Source organism: Lepisosteus oculatus, chromosome 8 (assembly GCF_040954835.1).
Source record: "Lepisosteus oculatus isolate fLepOcu1 chromosome 8, fLepOcu1.hap2, whole genome shotgun sequence".
NCBI classification, from domain to species: Eukaryota; Metazoa; Chordata; class Actinopteri; order Semionotiformes; family Lepisosteidae; genus Lepisosteus; species Lepisosteus oculatus.
The window spans coordinates 10,249,762-10,273,894 of NC_090703.1; the positions used below are offsets into that span (position 1 = coordinate 10,249,762).

The window sequence follows — 24,133 nt, forward strand, 5'->3', positions numbered from 1 at the left end:
ATCAGTTAAGTCGCCAGTTCGGGCTGGAGAGCGAGAGAGATGCAAGCTAGCATGGAATTTAGGTCCAGGCTAATCGATGTCGCAAGACAGAAATCCATGAGATTGCAAAAATAAATATAACCATATTTAATTCCCACTATTTACAGACCAACTATACATTGTAAGTGGATTGGTTTAATAATAGCTTTCTGAAAACAATTTCATGCTCTTGCCACAAAAAATGTTGACTGAAAATATTTACTTTGATTAAAAAAAAAAACAGATTGTGGTCATGTTTCCTTACTACTTTTGGCTGTGGAAGGATGCCCCATATCAACTTTCTATCCATTCTTTCTATCCTTTCATATCCAGTTTCTTCAATTCTGGCAAATTCTGGGAGGACAACATTTCCCAGAAATCTGTGGGTGAGAAGTCTGCATCATGTGACCAACCCAGCACAGGATAAAAACAGGAAGCTGGGGATAGTTTAAGGCCGCTTTTAGACCTTGAAAAGGAAGTATACAGAGATGGTGTGGAAACTTGGCCACTGGATGGAAGACAATATTGTACTACCCTTAGGGAAAAAGTAATTTAAAATAATAGAAGAAACCATCCTGCCTGCTCTCGCTCTTATGAGTCAAGAGGCTAAGGAACCTTTTTACAGCTAACTTGGCTGTGGCATTAAACAGAAAAGCATTCTTCAAAACAACCCTTTGTGTCACCTTCACTCAGACAAGCCAAAGGCAAGGTTTTCCCATTCATTTATCATCGAGAGTCTTGCAAGGCTGGGGATGATATTTAAAATTTCAGCCTCTTAAAAAAAAAAGCAAAAATGCAATTGGGCATTTCACCTCTCCTGCCTTTATCTGGGGCTGCTGTGAGGAGTGTGAACAGGCTCAGGAAACACTTATAATGTTACATGTGTGGTAAAACTGCCTTTCAATGGGTTATAGGGTAAGAGACAGGGCCAGTGCGGATGTAATCTTAAAATGGTTTCTAAATCCTAACAGGAACAAAGATTTGTCACCTTTGGTCAAAGGGCTGCAGCCATCGAGGGGGCTAACACATAGATGCTGACTCGTTTTCCTCTGTGCATGAAAGTGCAGGGTGAGTAGTGGGCCGTGGGAGTGTGTTTAGTGTGTAAGGAGAGTAAGCCTGTCCGTGTGAGGTTGAGTCAGCTGCCTCGTCACTCAGCGGTTCCAACACGCGAATTCCGTTTCCATTGCGCCGATACAGCCCCCAGTCTTGGCTCCCGTCAGCTGCGAGTGGCCGAGAGCTGGGCCTCCTGCTTCCCTACTGCCAACGAACAGCTCCCAGCTAGAGGAGGCCGTTCGACAGAGCTAGCCGAGAGGGCAGTAGAAGGCCGATCGAAGGATCTCCTCCGGCCATTTCGACCAGCGAGCTGGGCTGCTTGTTTTATACTCACACAGCTTAAGGAAGTGCCTTCTGTGCTCAATTTTAAATGCAACTGCATGGAGTCCACCTACCGAGGCCTGTCAGTGACCTAATAGCGTCTAATAGCAGTTTAGGGCAATTACAGTCAGCTTCCTCAGGTCCTGACCTTTAGGTGACTTTTTTTACCATTGTGGTTAAGTTCCCATGGGGCCCTTCAGTGACTAGAGCAGAGGAAGAGGGTGGGTTGGACTAGAAAGATTAATTGGCATCTGTAGTTTTTTTCTATAAATGGAAACAATGGCTTATTTGAGTTAATTGCCTCCTGCCTGTCTCTATATTTTCTCTTGGCAAATTGGGTGATTAAGTTCACAGCAGTAGGCACCATTACAATTCCCAGGTTGCTGGAGAGAGGATATGTTTTGGCCTAATTGCTTTGACACGGATCTGCTGCTGAACCCCTCCAGGAAGAGGAGGAGGGTTCGGATAGTTGTGGGGGTGCTGTGGACAGCACAGGGCCTGTCAATAAAGAGGGTAGAAGAGGCGGACGGTTAATGACAGTATTGCCAGGTCAATAATTTGCAAACAGTCACAGATTTACAAACATTTAGAACAATAAGATGCTATTATTCCAGAGACTCACTCTGTCCCTCAGGCTGGGACAGGACATCTGTCACTCTCGGACCCTGGCTCCTGGGTCAGTGACTTCACCACCGGACACCAGCTCTGTCCTTTAGAGAGAGAGGGAGTCATCCCTGCTGCTCACCCATGTCTCTTCCTTCTTTTTGTGAGATTCCCCAGGTGGACTCATTGTGACAGAAGACACCTGCATGAGAAATCACTTCTTTCACTCTGAACATTTGAAATAGAGAATGTTAGAGAGTAAATAGCGATACAAAATAGGATACTCCACAATGACCTACAACCATTAAAAGTTCATACAAGTGGATTATATATAACATGGATTACACTTACTGCAAGTGGCCAACAGATGGAGCTAAGTGTTTAAATAATGAGGCAAGGCAGTTCACACGGTAAAGGGTAACACCTTAAAATATATATTTTTAATGAGTATTTTCATGTTTCATTAGAATCAGATTCTGTGAAACAGAAACATGTAAATATAATGCAACACAACTTGGCTTTATGTATAGCAAATGTGTACAAATATGTTCATGTCAGTAGAGTAAGTTAAACAAAGATTTGAGTTTGATGGGAATTGTTCTACATTACCTTTGACTTCCCTGTTAACCGTTGTCAGGAGAAGCTGCCACTTCCTCCCTTCAGTTATTAGGCCTTAAAGAGGCCAGACCCTGTTTCCCAATCTATAGAGAGGAAGCAGCTGTACTGCACTTTCAGCCTACATAGAATAAGTGACTAATTTTGCATAACTGTCTTTTACTATAACAGGTTAACAAAAAAGGCACATTTGGTGCTTTATTTAAATATTTTGAAATGTGAATGTAAATGAGAGGGTTTTTGCCAACGGCTCACTTTTATTTACAAATTTCAACTTGCATGTTCCCTCCCAGGAGAATGTGTGACACGAGTGCTGAAGTTCAAACTGGGCCTGGTGAAGTTAGAAACAGCGCCTAATTCGAGAGTGATGATCTCACGCCCAGCGAGTGGAGTTTCTGCACTATGCTGAGCTGTGAGCCTTGTGTCTCATACAGGGCCCCTGTCGCCACCAGGCCTGACACACAGGCAGGATGTGGCTTTGAGTCTGACTATGCACTCGAATATATATTCACGACCTGCGTCATTCCTCCAGTAATCTCTGCAGCTCACCTTGTCTGGTGAAGTGTGCACCATCATTGCAGGGGATTGCACAAGAAGGTTTAATAGGACAGTCACAGCCTAACATCACTGTGAGCTTTAACAGCACTGTGTTAAGATGCCCTTAAAAAGACACCCCATCATCTCCTAAAACAGATATAACACAAGTTTTGTTTTTTAACAAAAACATGAAAAAATACAAAGTTATAATACATCTGTCTCTCACTTGGTACAGTTATTTGCATGTTTATATTATTATCGTGTTTCAATACCACGATATTTTCCTGCTTTGTCATCACCATAGAAACCAACGCGGGCCTCTAGTGCATTTAGGAGAAAGATGTGGCCTCATCCTTCAAGAGAGAGCGCAGAGCCCGGTTTCATTGCGCAAAGCCCCCAGAGATGCCCCTGCTGCGACTCCAGCACACGATACACCCACTCACAGGGCACCTGAACCTCCCAGCCAGCCACGTCCTGCACTGGCCTCACTCACAAACCCCTTCTCTCACACTGTGCAGTCGTACACGTTTCGTACATGGAGCCCAAACGGAGGCTCTCTCAGCTTTCTACATCCAGGCTGTGGGAAACTTCAGTCAAACAGAAACAGGCGACTCAGGCTAATCTAATCCGAAGTGCTTTGCGGAGGGCTTCCATTTAAGAGATTAAACGATTAGAGCTCCGCATTAATACATGCACACATTGACGACTTTGTAGAAGACGGTGATTTGATCTGAAAGTCCGTCTCTAGATTGTATCGGAGAAATTGCGTTCAGATGGCATGTGTTGGACTAGCACTGTGCTTTCCGGGGCCCACTGTGATTGGAGCTCTGTCCCAGCACAGTCTGCAGCACTGAGTCCTCTCTGTGCCCCCCCCCCCTTCTTGGCACTGACTGCCTGATCTGTTACATCAGGCAGAGCAAGACACAGCTGTCGCAGTCATGACACACGCTCGCACGCCGACTGCACCGGGCCGACTCCTGCCCTGTGCTCTGGGGACACGGGCAGGGGAGAAGGGGGGGTGTATCTCTACAGAGAAACGGATGCCTTCTCACGTCTCTCTTCACTGGCTCCCTTTCTCTCTGTCAGCTTGCCCTCTACTCCAGATAGACTTGATTTGATCAGGCACCTCGCTAGTGCATGAGGCAGCTGCCCAGTGTCATCATTCCATCCTCTCTTGTACGTGCTCGGGCAGTGTTCTCCAAGACTGCTGTAGGCCACTGCATTTCCTTATGGAGCTTCAATAAGGTACATTCTGTATAAAACCTTGAGTGGGCTCTGTGGGGCAACCTGAGGGATTATCTCCTTTCTAGACAGTCGGGCAGGGTCAGGGTCTCGGCAGGGAACTGGGCATCGCTCTCTGCATGGACTGTGGCGGGAAGAGCAACATCACCTTCACCTCCAACATTGCTCCTGTCCGAGACGGCACCTGCGACCCATGCGTTGGAGAGACCCACGGCAAATATCCAAAATCCCGAAGGACACTGACAAAGTCAACCCTGCGGTCTTCCCAGGAGGAAACCGCATGGAAGTGCATTTAAAGCCGAGAACAGGGGTCCAGTCTTCACCCCAAGGGCTGAGGGAAATGGAACAAGCCACCAAGCCAAGCCATTGAAGCCAATGGCCTGAATTCTTTCAGGAACAGTCTTTTTTCATTGGCTACTATCTACCATTGTGGCCTCCTCTTCTCTGTAAGCTTTCTTATGTTACGTAGGTGTTAGTGTGTTTTATTTTGCGTGCCGTTTTCCTGACTTGCGCCGCAAGAATTAACTTACAATGTGAGAAACGTGGAAAGAGAACCAACAATTGTCCTGCAGACGTCACCAGCGTCGCTCTGTTGAAAAGGCCACAGCGTCTAGATCTCACTGCTCACCCTGCCACACAGACTCTCAGGGCCCGGCCTGCAGCACAGACCGCTTGATCAGAGCCTCCTTTCACCAGGGGGAAGGATGAAAGGACTCTTCAAGTTAAGAAGGACGACATCATAAACTGAAGCATTTGCATGAATTTGCACACCCAAATCCCAAGGCTGAGGGCTGGCAGACACACCCCTCCCGCCACTGGGCTGTGCTGTGTAAATACACAGAAGGCCCTGGGAGGAAAGAGAATTAGACTGATTTTAGCACCCCGCTGAAGAAGCCATATGATCATTACTATGTAGCCCAACAGTACGGTAGTGCAAGAGCTCCAATGGTACGCAATAGTACATAGTACAATAGTAATGTGTGTATTTTCAACATCCAAATATTAGATTCTCCTAATACCTCAAAACAAAAATGTAAATATTGTTTTCTTTACTATTGGTCTGATTTCCAATACATTACCACTCTAGGTTAGTGTCTTTTACTACGAAGGACTTGAAACATTATTGCAGAGACAGGCAGCATGGCAGACAGGGGTGGCTAGGTGGCAAAGGAACTGGCTCTGTGGATGGTGAGAGCCCTGCAGCAGGGAAAAGTCCCCCCAGAGTGTCTTGGGTAAATCTCTTCCCGTTTCCCACGGGCTTACCAGAGGAAACAGCAGGGCGTCCAAAATCAACAACATCACGGATGGATTCCCACTTGAGTTCTGTCTGAAGAGCACTGAAGAGCAGCACCCACCTGGGCGATCGGGTGAAGAAATGAGAAATTGCTTCACCAACAGAATTAAGGAACTTTAAGGAGGGCAGATTGTGCAAGCTCAGGACACTGAGGTTAACATCCCTAATCTTAACGAACAGCCATGGGATAGGAAGACTCCATCAGGAGAACCACACAGGAGCATTTGTTTTGGAAATGAAGAAAGCAGATCATGACCTGTTTGTCCTCTTTCAACAGCATGTCTTTCCATCCCAGTACTTCCTAGCCCAGCCCTGCTGAGCCTCTGAAATCTGACAAGATCAGCAGGGTGGTAAGGCTGCTTTAGTCAAAACAGCAGCTGACCGTCATTTGAAACAAAGCTTTATCAAGATATCAGACAAAGAAAATGTTTCTTCTCAAAACTCCCTTTCTTAACTTCGTCCCAGACTAAATGGGTGGAGGAGATCTCATTGAACGCTGCTGCACAATCGCCTTGAAAGATTACATCAGCACTCTCATGGCAAACAGAGGACTCACCAAACCCTTCTAAATATCTCATCCAGCTTTCTCAAAGGGCCCACACGCTGGAAGAGCAATGAGCAATGAGTCCCTGAAGCTGCCCAGTCCTGCATAAAGGACTGGGCCTTTGGCGTTTGCAGAATTGAGAGGGGTGTATTTGCCAAGCATCTTCAGTTTTAAAAACAGCTAAAACTTTCTCATCGTCTAACTACATTTATATACAGCATAAATAAAACCGGAATGTCAAAATTCCTCATTAAATTATTAAAGCCTTGTGGATGTGAACAGGGGTGTTAATGAAGAAGGCAAACGAGTAAGAGTAAAATAAATAAGAGGGCCGGAAGCAGTTTGACAGGCCAGAGAGAGCCGCTCAGTGCTCAGCGGTCCTCAACAGGGCTGCGTCGTTAACAGCAAGCCAACTGAGGCCAGACGGCAAGAACAGGAATGATCAGAGCTTCTTCACGAATGCAACTTGAATCGGCACGGGCATTTGAGACCTACTGCCACGGTGGGCTGGGGACAGAGAGCACCTCACACACAGCTCTCTCGTCCACACAGCCCTTTGCAGCCACACCAGAAGAAACGCCAGGAATTCGCCTTCGGTTTCCGAGTCCGTGACTGCGACTGACCTCTGACCTCCAGTCTGTGTCCAGCAGCAGCACCGCAGATCCTGGGGCTTTCAGCACGCGGGGACTAAGGCCAATATTCCTGAAAAATTTACCACTTTGCTAAGTTTACACCTGTTTTTGCTAGTAAGTAAATACCTCAATGTAACATAAATCTTTCAGGCTGCTAATTTAAGACTCCCTTTGGGCAGATAACTTTTTTTTTTGCTCTCGAACAAAAACATGAAGCAGAAAAAGCTCTGTGAGCAGGAGCCCAGAGATGGCCAAGCCTGGTCAGTGATCAGGCAGAGCAGTACAAAAGTTCTAAAAGTGACTGTCACGGGGTCAGTGAGTCAGGCACTGAGTCACTGATGAGCTGCAGCTGAGACGATGAACGTGTGTGTATTGTGTGTTCCTTTGGACAAAGTGACCAGAGCATGGGGATATTATCCTTTTCAATTTTAACAATTGCTGGAGTCCAGGATGAACTGCATCAACGAACTGGATTACAAAGCATCTTGACTTCTTACATGAGACACAGGAACTGTCAGCAAGTCGATGATGCAAACTCAGCTACAGATTGGTGACACTGATAGGAACTCTTGGTCTTCCTGTGTTGCAGTCAATTTTGGCTGCAACAAGCTTATTCTTCTCATGTGGTACTGTGGGCATGCAGGCAGCTGGGAGCACTCACACAGACACCAAGAAGCAATCCACAGACAGACAGACCTCAACACATCCATAGAAACACATGCAAGCTCTCCTCTCTGAAGGAAAGCCCTGTTGTTGGTGCTCTCTCACAGGCCTTTCCACAGCGATGTCGCCAGCCCCTTAATAATAATAATTAATAATTTCTTACACTTATATAGCGCTTTTCTGGACATTCCACTCGAAGCGCTTTACAAGTAATAGGGATCCCCTCCACCACCATCAATGTGCAGCTCCACCTGGATGATGCCACGGCAGGCATAGTGCGGCAGAAAGCTCACCACACATCAGCTATCAGTGGGGAGGAGAGCAGAGTAATGAAGCCAGTTCATAGATGGGGATTATTAGGAGGCCATGATTGGTAAGGGCCAATGGGAAATTTGGCCAGGATGCTGGGGTTACACACCTACTCTTTTCGAGAAACGCCCTGGGATTTTTAATGACCACAGAGAGTCAGGGCCTCGGTTTTACGTCTCATCCGAAGGACGGCGCCTGTTTACAGTGTAGCGGCGAGGCTTAATAATAAGGCAGAATTATAGTGTCCCCGTCACTATACTGGGGCATTAGGACCCTCATGGACCGCAGGGTGAGCGACCCCTGCTGGCCCCCCTAACACCTCTTCCAGCAGCAACCTTAGTTTTTCCCAGGAGGTCTCCCATCCAGGTACTGACCAGGCTCACACCTCTTTAGCTTCAGTGGGTTCCAGTTGTGAGTTGCAGGGTGATTTGGCTGCTGGTTAAAACACCAGAAGCCAAGTGAGACCGAAGCCAAGTCTTCTTCATGCACTGCAGATCAACATAACAAAAATCATCATTGTAACATCAAGAAAAACCTTGACTGCCTGCAACAGACTGGGAAACAAGTAAACTCACGTGTCCCTCCTACTCCTACTGGACTGCAGCTGCAGAAAGGGAACCGAAACACACATCCCAAGCTCACCTGCCTGTGGCTAGGCTTTACAATACGTGCAAACAAGTAGGCCCAGTTTCGACTGAAAGCCTGCCTACACAAAGCTGATTTTACTCCTTCCTCCAGGCAGCCAGCTGTGGCTGGGATTCCCCAGGCAACGGTACGCGTTCAGCCAAACACCTCCAGGGCAGGACAGTCTTCCGTTGAACAGGTTATTGCCAGCCTGGTGTGCAAGGGTCGCCCCCTTGGGATCAGTAGTTCAATAATATAGATCAATAGATCAATAATATAACCCTGCAGCCTGTGTGGGTCCTAATGCCCCAGTGTAGTGACGGGGACACTATACTGTAAAAAGGAGCCGTCCTTCGGATGAGAAGTAAAAACCGAGGTCCTGACCAACTGTGGTCATTATAAATGCCAGTGAGTTTCTTGAAAAGAGCAGGGGTGCTACCCCAGTGTCCTGATCAAATTTCCCCCTGGCCTTTGCCTGTTATGAGTTGTATCTTGTAGCTGTATCACCCTGCAACTCACAACTGGCTACCTTCTGAAACAGGCACCGTTCTTTGGATGAGTCGTAAAACTGAGGTCTTGACCCTCTATGATCATTACAAATCCCAGGGCATTTCTCTCAAAGAATCTTGGTGTTACCCTGGTGTCCTGGCCAAATTTCCCTCTGGCCTTTACCAGTCATGGCCTCCTAATAATCCCCATCTCTGAACTGGCTTCATCACTCTGCTCTCCTCCCCACTGATAGCTGGTGTGTGGGGAGTGTTCTGGCGCACTATGGCTGCTGTCGCATCATCCAGGTGGGGCTGCACACTGGTGGTGGTGGAGGGGATCCCCATTACCTGTAAACAGCTTGGAGTGGAGTGTCCAGAAAAGTGCTATATAAGTGTAAGGAATTATTATTATTATTATTATTATTATTATTATTATTATTATTATAGTTGCCTGTGTGACTGCAGTGCTCCTCCAGCTGCTGTCAGCTCTGCTGGAGGCACTGTGAGGCTCACAGTGTGATGAAGAAAGCAGGTGGCCCACTGGGTGTATACTGAGGTGTGGAACACTACGATCCTCCTAATGACTGCGGCAGGGAAGCCACCTTGATAAACCACTCACTGGCATTGGGAGGTTGTTCTAGAAAAGGAACAATGTAATTTATTCTACATGTAAAGAAGAGATGTATTCATGGGTAGGCTTGTATTCATTTTTCTCATGGGCTTTATCTGAAACATTCTTGCTGATACTACACTTCAGGTGTAAGACAGCAAGATCCCCAGACACACCGGAAACGTAGCTGCGAGATATTGTGTCTATTCCCCCTCCTGCGTCAGGCGTTTCTCACACAGTGGAGCACAACGGGTTAGTTTCATGCTAGCTGTAAGGGAGAGAGAGCCCTCCTCACACTCAAAACTGTTATGACTTCGTGGTTTTCCACAGCAGTAGCCTTGTCATCAAGACTACAGCCCCCCCTGTGGGAGTAACTAACGGGATTGCTGGCAGGGGGCCCCGTCGTGACACACGTGGGCTACACTCCTTCCCTGAGGGGTCTGCAGGCAACAAAACAAAGGTCAGATGTGCTCCGAGCACCTGTTGTATCTCTGCTCACTGCTAGGGCCTTCCACACCGCAGTGAAAACAGACCCGCGTCTGCTCGAACTGCCACTGCTTTCAAAACTAGCTTGCCTAGTTCACGTTCATCCATGCCATCCCCCTCACATAACCCCACGCAGAAGCAGATCTCAACCCCCACACACCCCCGCACACATAGATATAAACGGACAATCCCCCTTCCTTGAAAAATAGGCAATATGTCTCAAAGCTGACCGCATTACTGTAGATGAGAGCTCCGGCTAATCTTTATCAATGGCTCTGTCCTTTACTGACGTTTCTCGTTTTTTATTCATTCTTTTTCTCTTTTTGACGCCCTGCTGTCCTTTTGAACTCGGAAACAATGTGTCATCAGTTTAATTCGTGCGGAACACAAATAAATGAAGGATGACAAACGAGACAAGCAGGCCGGCTGGGAAGGGCTTGTGTGTGTCACACTGCAGCACACACTCCGAGCTGCTTCCTGTCCCGGGCCTTGACTTCACAGGGAGTCCCACTCGCCTCTTCAAACGGAGGAGACCGAGCGGAGCAGATGCCCGGTTCACACATGGGCTGCCGATACGTCAGCCTGGTTCTCTGTATTAACGGCAGAGTTCCCCCTATCCCCATCTTTGCCTGCCCTGTGCTCACGTCTCGGCCCTGAGCCGCCCTGCCCGATGTCTTTGCCTTCAGCGGCCCGAAGGACACGAGGACACGATGCCGAGAGACACACAGGCTGTCTGCGCTCTCAGAACAAGCACAGAGCCCGTTTCTCTTCTTCAGCCTGGCCTTGCTATGAAAGACTGTGCAAATCATGTTCTTCACGCACGAAAACCCATGACACGATACCGAGAAGAGACACTTTCCTCGGAAAAAAGGAGCAAGTAAACATTAAAATTCTAGATTAACAAATTCTTCCTGAATTAATATGCATGACAGTATCAGCCTATAAAAAGGCAATTAGGTGCTGTGTTATTTATAGTTTTGACAAAGGATTAAACCACTCAGCTGTTCTTATTTAATAAGACAGTATCTGGCTGTTGCCTCTTCTCATAGTTGCAGCACGGCAGGGCCGGTTCAGCTCCAGTGAGTCAGAGAGCAGGGCCTAATAACGAACAGATACATGCTGACTGCATCTTAAAGTCGCTCTCTGGGTCTGCAGGCCAGACCGTTGGGGAACGTGTCTCACAGCTCCCAGGCCTGAGCTCGTCCGCTCATGGCTTCTCTTAGGCTCGTCTGTCATCACTCAGGTGGAGGCAGAGAGGAGAGGGACCAGGGAAGGGGAGAGGGGAGCTGGCTGAGCAGGAGACTAGCAGGAAAGCCTTGGCCTAGCTCTCCATGTGGCACAAAAGCACGTTAATTAGATAAAGGCTGACCGGCTTGGGAGTGTCTCTCTGATCTCAAACGACACCCTAACTGGAGTCTTGATAGGGGGAGTCCCTGAGTAATCAGTGGGATCAGTCAGCCTGCCCTTCGGTTTGTTTCAGTTCTTGTTTCCCTGGGTGCGCCCTGTCATTCTGACTAAGGGTCTCTGCATGTGAGCTGGGGAGAGGTGGTCTGCTCTCCCTTAACCAGAGGCCTGAGTCTCCAGCCATCTCCCCTGAGGACTATGTGAGCTCTGAGAGCTTAGTCTTGTAATCTTTGAGAGCAGATGCTCACAACAAAAGAGCCTATAGGAGAAAGTGTTTCCCCACCTTCCCTGTGATTTTGCAAACGTTGGTGATGCACGGTCTCTATGTCATCATTGTTTCTCACACTTCTTTGCTCCATGATGTTATCCACTCTTATTTCTCTGGGCTTTAGTAAGCTCGGCTGCTTTAACACAGCGTCTGAAGGGCAAAGGGACAGCTGATGAGTGCACATACATGAGCTAGAATAAACACACTGTTTCTTCTTCATATCTGAAACAGAATCACTTTAACGCAAACAGCCCAAAAAGCACACTCTACTTCAGTTGACAACACGAGGTCCAGAAAAGCACAATTAGCCAGCGTTCTGTACATGCAGTTCTGTGCTCTGACACACAAGCACACATTCGCATTCCGCGATGCCGGAACAACACAGCTCATTGTCTCTCCAGACACGACACATTCAACCCACATTTGCTCCTCAGGCTAAATGCCCTGCCTGAAATTATACACCCCCTGTAGATGTGAGTAAATACACAACTGATGTGAGCTCACACCATCGGGGCTGCCGGGGAAAGAAAAGACAATAAAAGCATTTGAGAGAAAGCTCCTTCCTGCATACTTCACATCAACACACTGCGCTACCGTTCGTCACCGATCCAGTTCCACGCACTCGGTGACACAGCCAGCTCCTAGTAGGTGGGTGTGAAATAATCAGGGCTCGAGGGTGCCATGGGGAGGACCCGTGCCATATCCCTGACACAGCACTTGTGAGGAGAGAGGAGATGCTCTGGAATTTTGTAAACAGGTTCCCACTCACACTGCTCATGCCCGGGGCCCCTGTGGGGATGAACACGGCCCACCAGGTCACTGCCCCCAGACGCAGGGCTGCTGGGCCTCCCAGCAGAGTCCTGCTCGACTGCAACAGCGGAGAGCTGTCTGCCCCGACACCAACCCACGCGCAGTGTGTTTCTTCAGTAAACAATGAGGATACCAGGGGGGACTGCTGACTCTGCTTTCAGGCATCGAGGAATGTGCCAGGTGGACCATTTTAGAGCACAGGAACGTCGGAACAGTTCCAAGGAAGTGGAAGCCATTCAGCCCTTTCAGCTAGTTTGACGGTAGCATTTTGATTGGAGCATCAGATTCCAGTTGTTCATTCAAGCCTACCAGGAAATCCATATCAAAAAGATAACGGTGGAGATTGTTCCAGACCCCCACAACTCTTTGCGTAAAGAGGTGGGGAAACTTGGTCTTAAATGCACCTCCTCTTCATTTCCACTTAGACCCCCTGCCACCACCAGCTGTCTGCAATACCATAGGCAAGCTGACACAGGTCGCTGGTTTATGTGTATGTATATTAGGTGCATTAGCAACCCTGATAGCTGAAGGCTGCGATGTGGGAATCATGGCGTCTCTCTCCACTTTTTAGAGAAACATACACCTTTATTTGAGCATTAAAGGCATCTGATTTACATGTTACATAAAGTCGGTGTATGACTTAAAACGTTTGCTGACAGAGCATGACATGTCAGAGGAGCAAGGGCGTTTCCCCTTCACAACCCCGAATTAGTCACTACTTTTCATTGTCCCAGATGAAAACATTTTAATTTGCCGGCAGGTCACGGACACAACACAACACAACACGCGCTGCATTAAAATAAATTCACAAGTAAGAGAAAGAGGGAAAGATGAGAAAGAGAAAGAGATTAAAAACAAAAAATAAAGTAAAATATGCCATCGATTGTTTGAATTAAGCAGGTTAATAGCTCTGGGAATAAAAGATAACTAAGTTGCCTTGCACTCGAATCTGTTTAGTCTAAATCGACGCCCAGATAGAAGGCGCTCATATTCCCTGCGCGCACGGAGGTCATGATTATAGCGGCCCTTCCGCGCCTCTCTCGTTCCCCGACTGCGCGCTTTCGTCTCCAGCACGGCTGCTACCTCTCGTCCGTGCCCTGCTGGAACAAACAGCGATGCCTATTGAAACGTTGCTTTACTTTCAACGCGACATCTTCACGCCTATTCTCTCTGCTGCTTTTGCGGCGGTTTTTCGTCCTTGCCAAAGTTTCGATCGCCTACCAGTCTGATTCCCCGAGGGCCATAATTTTTATTAAATGTATGAAAATTTACAAATACAAATACAACCAGAGGATCAACGAGTCTGTTCTTAGATTTGTGCCGTGAGAGCGAACGCGTTTGTGCGTGCCCGGCCTGTGTACCGGATGCTGGATTTTGCTGGGCGCTGTTCATTCATAACTGACTTGTCGTTACGACGTGTTTGGACATCCATTAACGTGTCTCTGTGTGCTCATACAACATATTCTAAAAGAAATGCGCTCTAATGTCTGGAGTCTTTGTTTTCCCCCTGAGCACCCATTTCTTAAAAGGCAGTTAGGGTATCACTGCTCAGTCTCAAAACATTTAGCAAAGTGCCTAAGGCTGTGCTCAGCACCTGCTGCTCCATGTGTAAGACTGTCCATCCAACTATTTTCTAACCCCCTTATCCAATACCGGATCACAGTTGGGGGCGGCTGGAGCTTACCCCTGGTCAAGGCAGGATACACCAGTCCATCCCAGTAAACCACACACTCACTCACACCAGGGCCAGTTTTCACAGAAGCCAGTTAACCTACCTGTATGTCATTGGGCTGTGGGAGACAACCAGAGCCCCCAGATGCAAACCCACATGAGCACAGGGAAAACACATACAGCCTGAATGGCTTTTCTGAGCCTTCTGCCTCTAGAGCTCCCTGCCTGTCAGGTTTCTCTGAAGCTTTTCATTCGTACATGTGCTGTATTCCCTGACTGGCTACAGCTGTTATGATGATATTGATGATTATTATTTAACTTGGATACATGCCACAATGTTGTTGTTTTTTTGTGTCCTTGATTCATGTGCAGCCTTTAGTGAATTAATTTGCCCGGTGTGGACAGTGCAGAATCTGAAATTTACGGTCGTGCTGCATGCTTTACAGCTGCAAATCTCACTTCATGCAGCTGCTTTCTGACTAGGATGTGACCTGGGAGTCCTTTGGCAGATATATATAAAAAGCTTAATGTCTAAAGAATGCAAAGACCTCAGCTTTACTGCGGAAGTTATTTTCATTGGATGTTTTTCTAGATTTGTCTCCAACATCAATCATTTGCATATAGCACTTGTGCATATGACAAATGAACTGAGAAGCTAATGTCAGAGGTGGAAATGGTGAGCCAAGTGCTTCACAGTGTTTGGGCTTTCTTATGTTCATATACTGGCACACTGCGTGTGTGTATTTATCGCATACATGGAATATAAATCACCACCCCCCTCCCTCAGTGTAAGCAAGTCCTGATTCCAGGGCTGGAACCTGCCAGGCGACTCCACATTCTTTCTCAGTGAGGCTTGAGAGCACTTTTCTAGCAGGAATTTCTCACGTTTTTTCTCTTTTACAAGGTCCACAAGTTGTCAGAATCCAGTGCCCCTGCAGTGACAATCCCAGCGTCAACCCCACAGTACATCCTGCGGTGCAGACACGAGACACTGTTTACACCAAGGGTGGTGGGAGTATTGAACAAGCCCCCTCAAAATGCCGATACTCTGAATTTTCTCAAAAAAAAATGGCTGGTTGAAATCCTATCATCAGTTCCTACCGACTACAAAAAGAAAGGCATAGCAAGGGCAAACAGTCTCCTTCCCTTTGTAACTTATATTCTCATGGTCCATCTCAGGAGAATTCTACAGCATCCAGGTTTCAAGGGGGTTACATTTCCACACCTACACCCCCTCATTCTGCCCCTGAGCAGCAGCCGAGCTCCTCCTGCATGACGTTATGGTGTCCAGTCTGGACACACGGGCTGGACGGTACCAAAATACGATGCTTGTGTCTGGTCAGAGGGGCTCAAGCACGAGGAGCTGCCGTGTGAGACCTCAGTGTCCACTTGCTTCGTCATGTGTGGCGTCAGGTTTCAGCTCACTGAACTGACCACAACCCGGTGACACAGACTCACACCAGTGTCCTCATCAGGATTACACAGTCATCAGTCTCTTAGTAAGTGCTCTCTAATAATGCCTGGTGTCATCGCATCCCTTTCACATAAATCAGGGAGGGGTTAATCAGTCTGAATGTAGGGTAAAACCTGCATTCAAGACATAGAAAGGGCTCACAGGAAGCACACAGGGAGCAGAGATCTAATACAATGTTTACATGGGCATCCTCACAACATGCACAGGCACAGAAACACACATTGTGCTGACCGCCCTGTTTCCCAGGCCCTCTTCTGCCTCGCAGCGATCCCTTCTCTGTTTCCCTGATGCTGGGGTTTCCCTTTTGATGTTCCAGTTCCTTCCCTTATAATTGCAAATTATAGAAACTAAAGACCCACAGCAAAATTATGCAAAACCCAATCAGAGTGAAACTGTTCATGCCAGTAACAAGGGTTAAACCACAGAAACAGAAGCTCTTGCATGAAGACTCAGGGTGGGGTTTCTTCATACTGGCGGAGTTTCGGTCCCAGGCTGATGACACCCTAGGAAGGCAGAAACCTGATGACTGCCCGGTATTAAGTTCCGATCAGTCCCCTGCGTCACAGGGAACCCAACCCCCCCAGCCTCTCTCACCTTTCAGAGGTCAGCACCTTGTCGACGGGACTGTTTCTTTAGCTGTTCCGCCTGGGAAACGCATCTGCAGCAAAGCCCCGCCTCCGTAGCACGCGTCCGCGTCTCAACATGAACGACTCGCTGGCTGGCCTGCTCGCATTGCCCACCCGCTGCTTCAGCAGAACTCCCCACGCTTCCTCGCAGTGGGGGGCGATTTTAGGTGATCGATACGGCAAAAGAAGAACACGTCAGGGAACCGCTGCGTCAAAAAAAAAACTTTGTTTCTTTTTGTGTGCGGACATCACAGCTTCGTCTTTCTCCCCTGTGTCGCTGTGTCACAGCCCTGTTTCTGTAGGAGACCAAGATTTCAGGAAAGTCTGCGCTTTCTTCGAATCACACTCCCCTGTGTAACAGCAGATTGTACAGCTTTGATGGTAGGCAGGATAAGGATAAGGTAAAAATGAATGTATTTAGTCTGGGGGGGTTCTAATGTTCCCAGAACATTAGCAGTCACATTACGCTACAGAGTAATGTATTGGCTCTGCAACTCCAAAACACCTCTGGAAAGTTACAAAGGAGGAAAGGACAGCGCAGGTGTGTTTACAGTCTTTCTGTTCGGAGAATCGGAAAGAAATGGCACACTGGCATCAGAAGGTGCCAAGAGTCATTAATCCCAATATGAGCAATACTGAGCCACCTCATTTCTCCTGAGCACATTGCAAACCAGTGCTGACAGTGCATTCAGCAAAGACCTGGCAGAAAAGACATACTGCATTTCACATTTTCATTTTTACACTGAGGGAAGGCCTTTCAGAGGCGGCCCATTTCTTAATTAAAATCCATTGCAGGATAAGTGGCAGGCCTTCCTAAAACCCCCATCCCTCTCCTCAGATGAGCCAACAGCAGCATTTTCATCAAGGCGCGGTGTGACTCTGTAGGCGTTGCAGCAGAGGAAGCTTTTAGAAAGTGTGTCAGGACAGGCGACAAAGCGCCTGTTCGATCTGATCAAGAGCGCGCGCCGTGACAAATCTATACGAGGGCACTGGGACTGCTGCTCGGGCTGTAAACATTGTAAGGCCTCCTGACACTGCCGGCTTCATGGGACACATCTCACAGGGTTCTCCTCTCCCCGTCTGGACACAGCCTGTGAAAACTCAGCGCCGCTCGGCCTCGGAAACGTGCCACTTCCACAGGTAAACAAGGCGAAGACCCCCAGCTCTCTCACGGCTCCAAAGCTAAGACGAGAGCAGGTGAGCTAAAAGACGGGCCGCATTCTGAGAGAGCTGCTTGAATCTAACTGTGGCTTAATGAACTTTGGCCTCACAATGCAGAGTCAAACAATACCCTTACAATCTCGGATCCCATCAAACCAACCCTTCTGCTGCTATGGCGTCCTGATCTTACTGATCTTCCTGATCTCAGTCTTGGGTATAAGTGCCCATGGCTTCTCAGGTCTTACTGCAATCACACCACCCGCTGCTCCTTCCTGTCCTCGCTTGTTTGCTGTTCTCAGCACATGACCTTGAGCCTCAGATAAGGCAGGAATGCCAGCCGGAGTGCAGCCCAGCAGACACAGCTCTGTGGGGGGTCCCACATGGCGCAGCCCAGAGCCCAGGGCCCAGGGCGAAGGGCCTCAGGAGCTCACTGAGACTAACCCTGCTACCTGCAGCAGCACCACCACAGGAAGGAAGGAGATCCGAAATGAATCAATATTGGAGCAACCCACCCCACACTTCACTAGTAGAGCCTATCTCTGATCAAAGGTTAGAAATATTAAAGTAAGGTCACAAAATAATTGCTGCGATTCCAAGCCCCGGAGCAAAACACATGAAGAAAGCATTCAGAATTCCTGCAAAATCTTGGGGGGCAAAATCCCTGAAATATCCTGTGGGAAACCCTTGTTACAGAGTTCCACAGATTCTTCCCTGTGATCGTTCTAAAGGATATTTAGAGCACAGGCAGCTGAACAAATGGATCTAACTGGAAAGTTAATGGCTTGGTCTAAAATCACAGCTGCAAAGCAATATAGTGGCTGTGGAGAGTATGCAGAGTTTGTTTTCATTTTTCTTACATTTATATTTGGTATTTACTGTGTTATAGCTTGTGGCGGGTATCATGATTGCCTATAACCCTCCGCCTTTTACCCCTATCGATACCTGTGCTTTAGTAGACAGTGCTGTGATTTCACCCTGGTAAAGCATGGTAAACTGATACAAGGGGCGTAATTCCCTGCTGTAAGCCCTGAGGGGTGGAGACACTCCACAGCGGACAGCGAGGAATGGTTGGGGGGGTACCAAATGGGGGATTAAGTCTCAAAAGAAGAGAAGTGTTTCTCTCCGTAGGAACAGCAGTGAGTGTCTTTGGATCAGATTGTGTTTTACTTTAATAACAATGGTCTCTATGCGTCTTTAGGAGCCCTCCCCTTTCCTGCAGCTGTACGCTCATCCTCCTTAACTGTGCTGGAGAACAGTGTGTGTGTAGCAGTCAGCTGCAGGTTCAGGGAGTACATGTACTGCAGGGACTATCCACGGGAAAGTGTTCAATTCCAGGTGACTGCACGCTCCCCGCTAAAACACGAGAGCTAGAAAGCTTGATTGTTTCAGCTGTACTACTGTAATTCTCCGTGGGTACTGTCGTTTGAAGACGTTTACTGTGGTTAGTTCTGAGCACAGCGCCACGTTACAGGCCTGGGATTTAAAGAGGTCAGAGGTCAGCAGGTGTCAGTGAACCAACTAGGAGAGGTTTGGTTTTATTCAGAAACATCTACCTCCAGGCTATATTTCTAAATCTTTTGATGAAGCAAAAATAAAGTTAAAACATCTTGCATGGCTTTTCATTATGGAACAATAAGAGTTCCCATCAGACAATTAATTTCATCATGTTCCATTAAAAGTTTATTTTTCCTTTTTCAAAGGAAGCAAGAGTAGGAGGGGTCCTTCCTGGATTTGGCCTTTTCAGACAAGCGGGTATGTTTCTTACCTTAATGTCTGAACCCCAGAGCTGGTCTTAATCAGCTGACAATTGCTGAAGCTTTTTCAGTTGAATAAGGATAGCATTTTAGGACAGGACAGGAGCACCCTTGTCTGGTGCACACTCTTGCAGTAACAGTGCAAGCATGCCTGGCACCTTTGAAGCAGAAGAGAGCAGAGCAATCAATACAGGGATGAGAGCCAGAACGCAAGGTTGCAATAAATGCAGTGCAAGTTTAGATCATTAGTGAAAGCTACTGGGAGTCATGCCATGATGCACTAAACTGAGCCACATACAGAACCGTTTTGTCATGCCGTGACAGGGCAGCAGAAAGAGAAATGGTGGAATAACAGGCAGAAACAGCAGCTGGCAGAGAGCTCCAGAGTAAGTGCACAATATAGAGGTGAAACTATTCCCAGAATACGATTCCCTTGGGCATAGGAGCTAGCAGTAGTGCACAATCACAGAATCTAATTCCAGGACTAGAACAGAGGGGGTCAGCAAGTCAGTTTAAACCTCAGCAGGCGAGGAAAATAAACGGGAGACAAAAACTGACAGGTAGCCTATGCAGTTAAGCCAGGAATGGAGTGATGCGGTTGTACCTCTTGGCGTCTGGTAAAATCTCTGCTTCCTTATTTTGCACAAAATAAACCCTCTTGACGAACTGATTGCTCACCAATTCATGAGGTTGTTCGTTTGCCTTGAAGACACTTGGGGTACTCTGCTGCCCATGAGTGAAAATTATTCTGGATTGGTTCAGATCTACTGTATCTCCTCAACTGAAAATGAAGTCATTCGCTGTAGTGCTGCTGTCAAGCGGTTACCATGGAAATGGGGAAAACAAACACAGAGTGCTTTGGCAGCTCCTGAACACAGGCTGAGGACGTTCGGTATAAAAGAACTCTCTTCAATAAACACTAATAACATCCAGGGATTTTTTCATATCACTGTGAAATTTAATATTACACCTGATACCATAATATTATCATCAATACTTCACATTCAACAATTAATATACTAATTCACACCACACTTATGAACTTCTTCAGTATATGTGAACGATATTGGTATATGAAGTATTATTAGGTAGTAATGCAAAACACAACAGAATGCTATTATTAGGAGTTTTAAACTTTATAAACGTATTAATATATTAATAATATTAATAATTAATATTAATAATATTAATTACATTTATTAACTTATTGATTAACTTATAAATTAGGGGTCTAAAACTTTATAAACGATGGCTGCTCAGCAATAACCATGTAATGGTCATGTATTTTTTTTTAGGGTTAATTTAAATTCCACACATTTGTCTGAACGAAATGGAATTCCGGTAAGAGTATAACAGATTTCACTGCCGATTAAAAAGAAGACAAGACTAAAATTCTACATACATTCACTGTACCCTTTAGTTATTACCTTCTTAATTATAAAACATATGCAGCTTTCAGTACATAAATATTATGAAAGTAACCTGACTGTTCAATGAATTAAAATGTGTCTTTCTCATTAGTGCCTGTCTCTTGAAGATAAAAGCTGAGGCTGGGCTTTTATTACACCAATGAAAATCATCTGAAATCACTTGGGCATATCTAATGATAATCCTTATTACAAGTGATTACAGCCCAGTTCACAAGGTGAACATTATGGAAACATTACAGGCTTTCTGCCTGTGCACAAAAGACTCAGACTCAGAGCTCAGGGCAAACTCTCGAGATAACTGTCATCTCAGAGTCTTCCACAACTACATGATCAGAGCCACACAAATGCTAGAGTCTGCTGTAGTCACCATTGTCTCTGTCATCAAACCTCATGCAAGCATATCAGACAGAAAAATAAGTTCAGACAAATAGAAGCTGTGTAATAGCCTAATCTGGAGTGTGGAGTAGTATGACGTGGTTGGGCTGCTTCTTGAAGCTAAAGAGCAGTAAGAGCCCTGAGGGGTGCAGGTTCGGTCCCACAGACCTGGCGGTGAAATAAATCGCCTCAACCAAGCTGCCATCCTTCAGGACTCTTGAACAGGATTCACTGCTCCCAGTCACTGGGAGTGTAAACAGGACCAGAATAAGCACCAATATGGACTGATGTCAATCTCCTGTTGCTCCTAAATCAACAGTAGTTGTGTTATAATCTCCTCCACAGGTGATTAATAGTCCACCTGGTGTGTTACTTACCTCCTGGAGGAACGCTGTCTCTTGCATCCATTTAGAATATTCTGTCATTGTTTTGTTACACCCACCCACAGCTGAGAGGGAATCCCCTCACACAGGGGGGAGTGTAGAAGTGGAGACAGACCCCGCCCCCAGCCCCGCCCACCTTCGAGCCACTCCTTTAAAACACCACGGGAAGCCACAGGGGGTGCTGTGCTTTCCAAGAGCCAAGGGGAGTCCTGGGTAACTAATTCAACCCTGCCCTTCGTGACATGCGGCCAATAGTGTGCCACCTCTTGAGGAATCCTGGGCACCGTCAGCAGATGACATGACACAGGCTCGAACCCGCTCCGCATGGAGCATAGAGACATGCATCATTTCCAGCTGAGCCACTCTGTGGGCCCCTGAGCCTTCTTTCTTTAACTTCAGCAGACAACCTTCCTCACCCAAAAAAAAAAGTCAGGGGACTGGACCAGCTCAGATCAGCCCCCACACTCACGGCCATCAGTGTAAAACTACAGAGGGAAACCTGGCGAATCTCATTACAAAAGCATGGGACAGTTTGGGGGGCAAATCTCATAAGGACAGACTAAAAAACAGAGAATGCCAAGTTAGGGAAAGTTGATCATGCTGAACGTGCACTAGCAGAAACAACGATTACGCAAGTCAGCTGATAGCAGGGTTAAACAAGGGCTTGCAACACCTGAGCCCGGGTTACAGTACACCTGATTCAGGCAGAAACTCTTCAATTATATAAACAACTCTAGAGTTTCAACACAGCTGGGCTCTCATGGTCCCTGGAGCATCCCTCCAAGCAATGGGCACAGCAGACTTCACAGTACAGCATATTACGCAGGACAGGGTCTTTCATTTCTCCCTCACTGACAGCAAGGTGCTGGAAGTAAGGGACCACATTGCAGGCTGTAACGTATCCCTATGAAACTCCTCAAGTCCTTTAGAGTGGCTGTGTCTTGGTATGTCTCCTGACAGGGCACCAGTCCTGCGGTTCCTGTGCTGGGATGGATTGGTGTTATAAAGGACAGTTTTGTTTTTTATCAGACAGGTTTTTTTTTCAATCATCCAAAATGCTTTTAGACAATAGTGCTTTATTTTACTGTGATAAGAGCTCAACAAATGTGTCTAGGAGTCAGTATTGTAGCAAACCGGCAGATAGACTTGTTGCTTGACACTCACTGGCACACTGGTGTGGTTCTGTGGTTAAACACTAATCTAGAACAGAGGTCACCTCTGCTGACTAGGAATCTTCCAGGTCATACAGAGCTGAACACAGATGTGCATGATACTTCTTCTGCTCCGCTCTGGATCTAGAATCTAGTACTAAGTGTGGTTTGTTTTCCTGTTCTTCACTGAGTACCATGTACAAAGTGCCAAAGGTCCATGCTGGAAAATAACTCTGCGCCTCCAGTTTCAGTGGAAATGGCTCGGATTGAGCAATCAAGATTAAAAAAAGAAACAGGCTCACCGTGAGAACTCCTGGAAGGCATGACTTGACATCCTCTCTCTCTGGGTGATTCTACTGGTGAGCGACAAGTCAGACACAGGAGGATAAAGCTGTTTAAAAAGCTGTATTTTTTTCTCTCAAGACCCTGGAATGATACACTGTGCGTGAACACTGTACCTTTGTCCATGCCTGGGCCTGTCTGTGCTTGCTGCTCTGTCTTGCAGTGGCAGTGTCTGTGTGGACTAGAGAGAGTACGTGTGTTTCAGAGACGGTGCCGGTATACTGCATGCGTGGGCATGGGAAGACACCTGCAAATGTGCTGGTGGTTTAGCGAGGTGGGCCCTTGCTGTGTATTTATTGAGCGGCCGCTGTTCGGAGATGTTTGTCAGTGTGACGTACGCCTGCGGTCAGTGTTGTGCAGGAAGGGGGGGAAAAGCCTGCTCAGCCAGAGTAGACTCCACAGGCCCTGCCCTGTCCGCACTTCTCAATTCTCCTGGGCTGCATGCTTGGCCTTCCGCCCAGCGCCCTGCTCTGCTCTGTGCAGAAGAACAGAGGCCTTTGTGCCACAGTGCACGCGATTGTTAATCTTCCTGCCCGGCAGCACAGTGTGGCGATTCGGTAAGTACCGTATTGCCATCGCCCACTTCGCACCTCGGGCTCGGACCACTCCCGCTACAGGTCCGCTAGCAGGCTGGCATGAGCAGTGACAGCACACATGAGCCCTTCATCTGCTGGGTCTGAAGCATGAAGAGGGACCTCTGGCCTCATTTACCCAAGATAAAGGTTAGTATGAAATAAAAGTGAGGGATTTATCCCTTCTTGGGGAAAGGGGAATGCTGGCAAGTCCGGCCTCCCTAGAGCTCCCCATTAATCCGACGGCTGGTGCACTACTTCTTGCTCGTCTTTCTGATCGGCTGATGGCGCAGACTGGCTGCTGGGTGTCACCCGAGCGGGCGCTGCACCTCAGAAGTGGGTCCCCTCCAGTGCGTGAAGGATAAAAGGATAAAAACGGAAATGCTGGACAGATGCCCCGAACTATTCTTGCTGTTATCTTGGCACGTTGTAGAGTTTTCAAAATATGTAGAATGTTTGGTTTCCCATATTTTGGAAAAAGACTAAAAGTGTTTACTCCCAAACCCAGGTGCATTAACATGGTTCAGAGGGAGAAGCTCTGATGAACACTGATGTACCCTGCAAACTCACTCCTATTGTAAACAGTGCACTATAAATATTAGTTTGTGTGTCTTGTGTGTGTTATTTTGTATAATAAATATTTGTCCATTATGCTATTGCCACCACAAAAGTG

General features: G+C 47.2%; 2 long non-coding RNA genes across 3 annotated transcripts; both read right to left on the minus strand.

Annotated features, from left to right (window-relative positions):
- Positions 1-199: 199 nt before the first annotated feature.
- LOC138241021 (uncharacterized) lies at positions 200-7,628 on the minus strand. Its single transcript, XR_011190218.1, has 3 exons — positions 5,653-7,628; positions 2,015-2,197; positions 200-1,890 (listed from the first exon to the last, which is right to left on the minus strand). It is a non-coding gene; the product is annotated as an uncharacterized lncRNA (long non-coding RNA).
- Positions 7,629-9,408: 1,780 nt separating this feature from the next.
- LOC107077739 (uncharacterized) lies at positions 9,409-19,951 on the minus strand. 2 transcript variants are annotated; one of them, XR_001478739.2, is made up of 3 exons: positions 19,886-19,951; positions 19,219-19,365; positions 9,409-16,498 (listed from the first exon to the last, which is right to left on the minus strand). It is a non-coding gene; the product is annotated as an uncharacterized lncRNA (long non-coding RNA). The 2 variants fall into 2 exon arrangements; XR_001478738.2 differs by having other exon boundaries at positions 19,812-19,944.
- Positions 19,952-24,133: the final 4,182 nt, after the last annotated feature.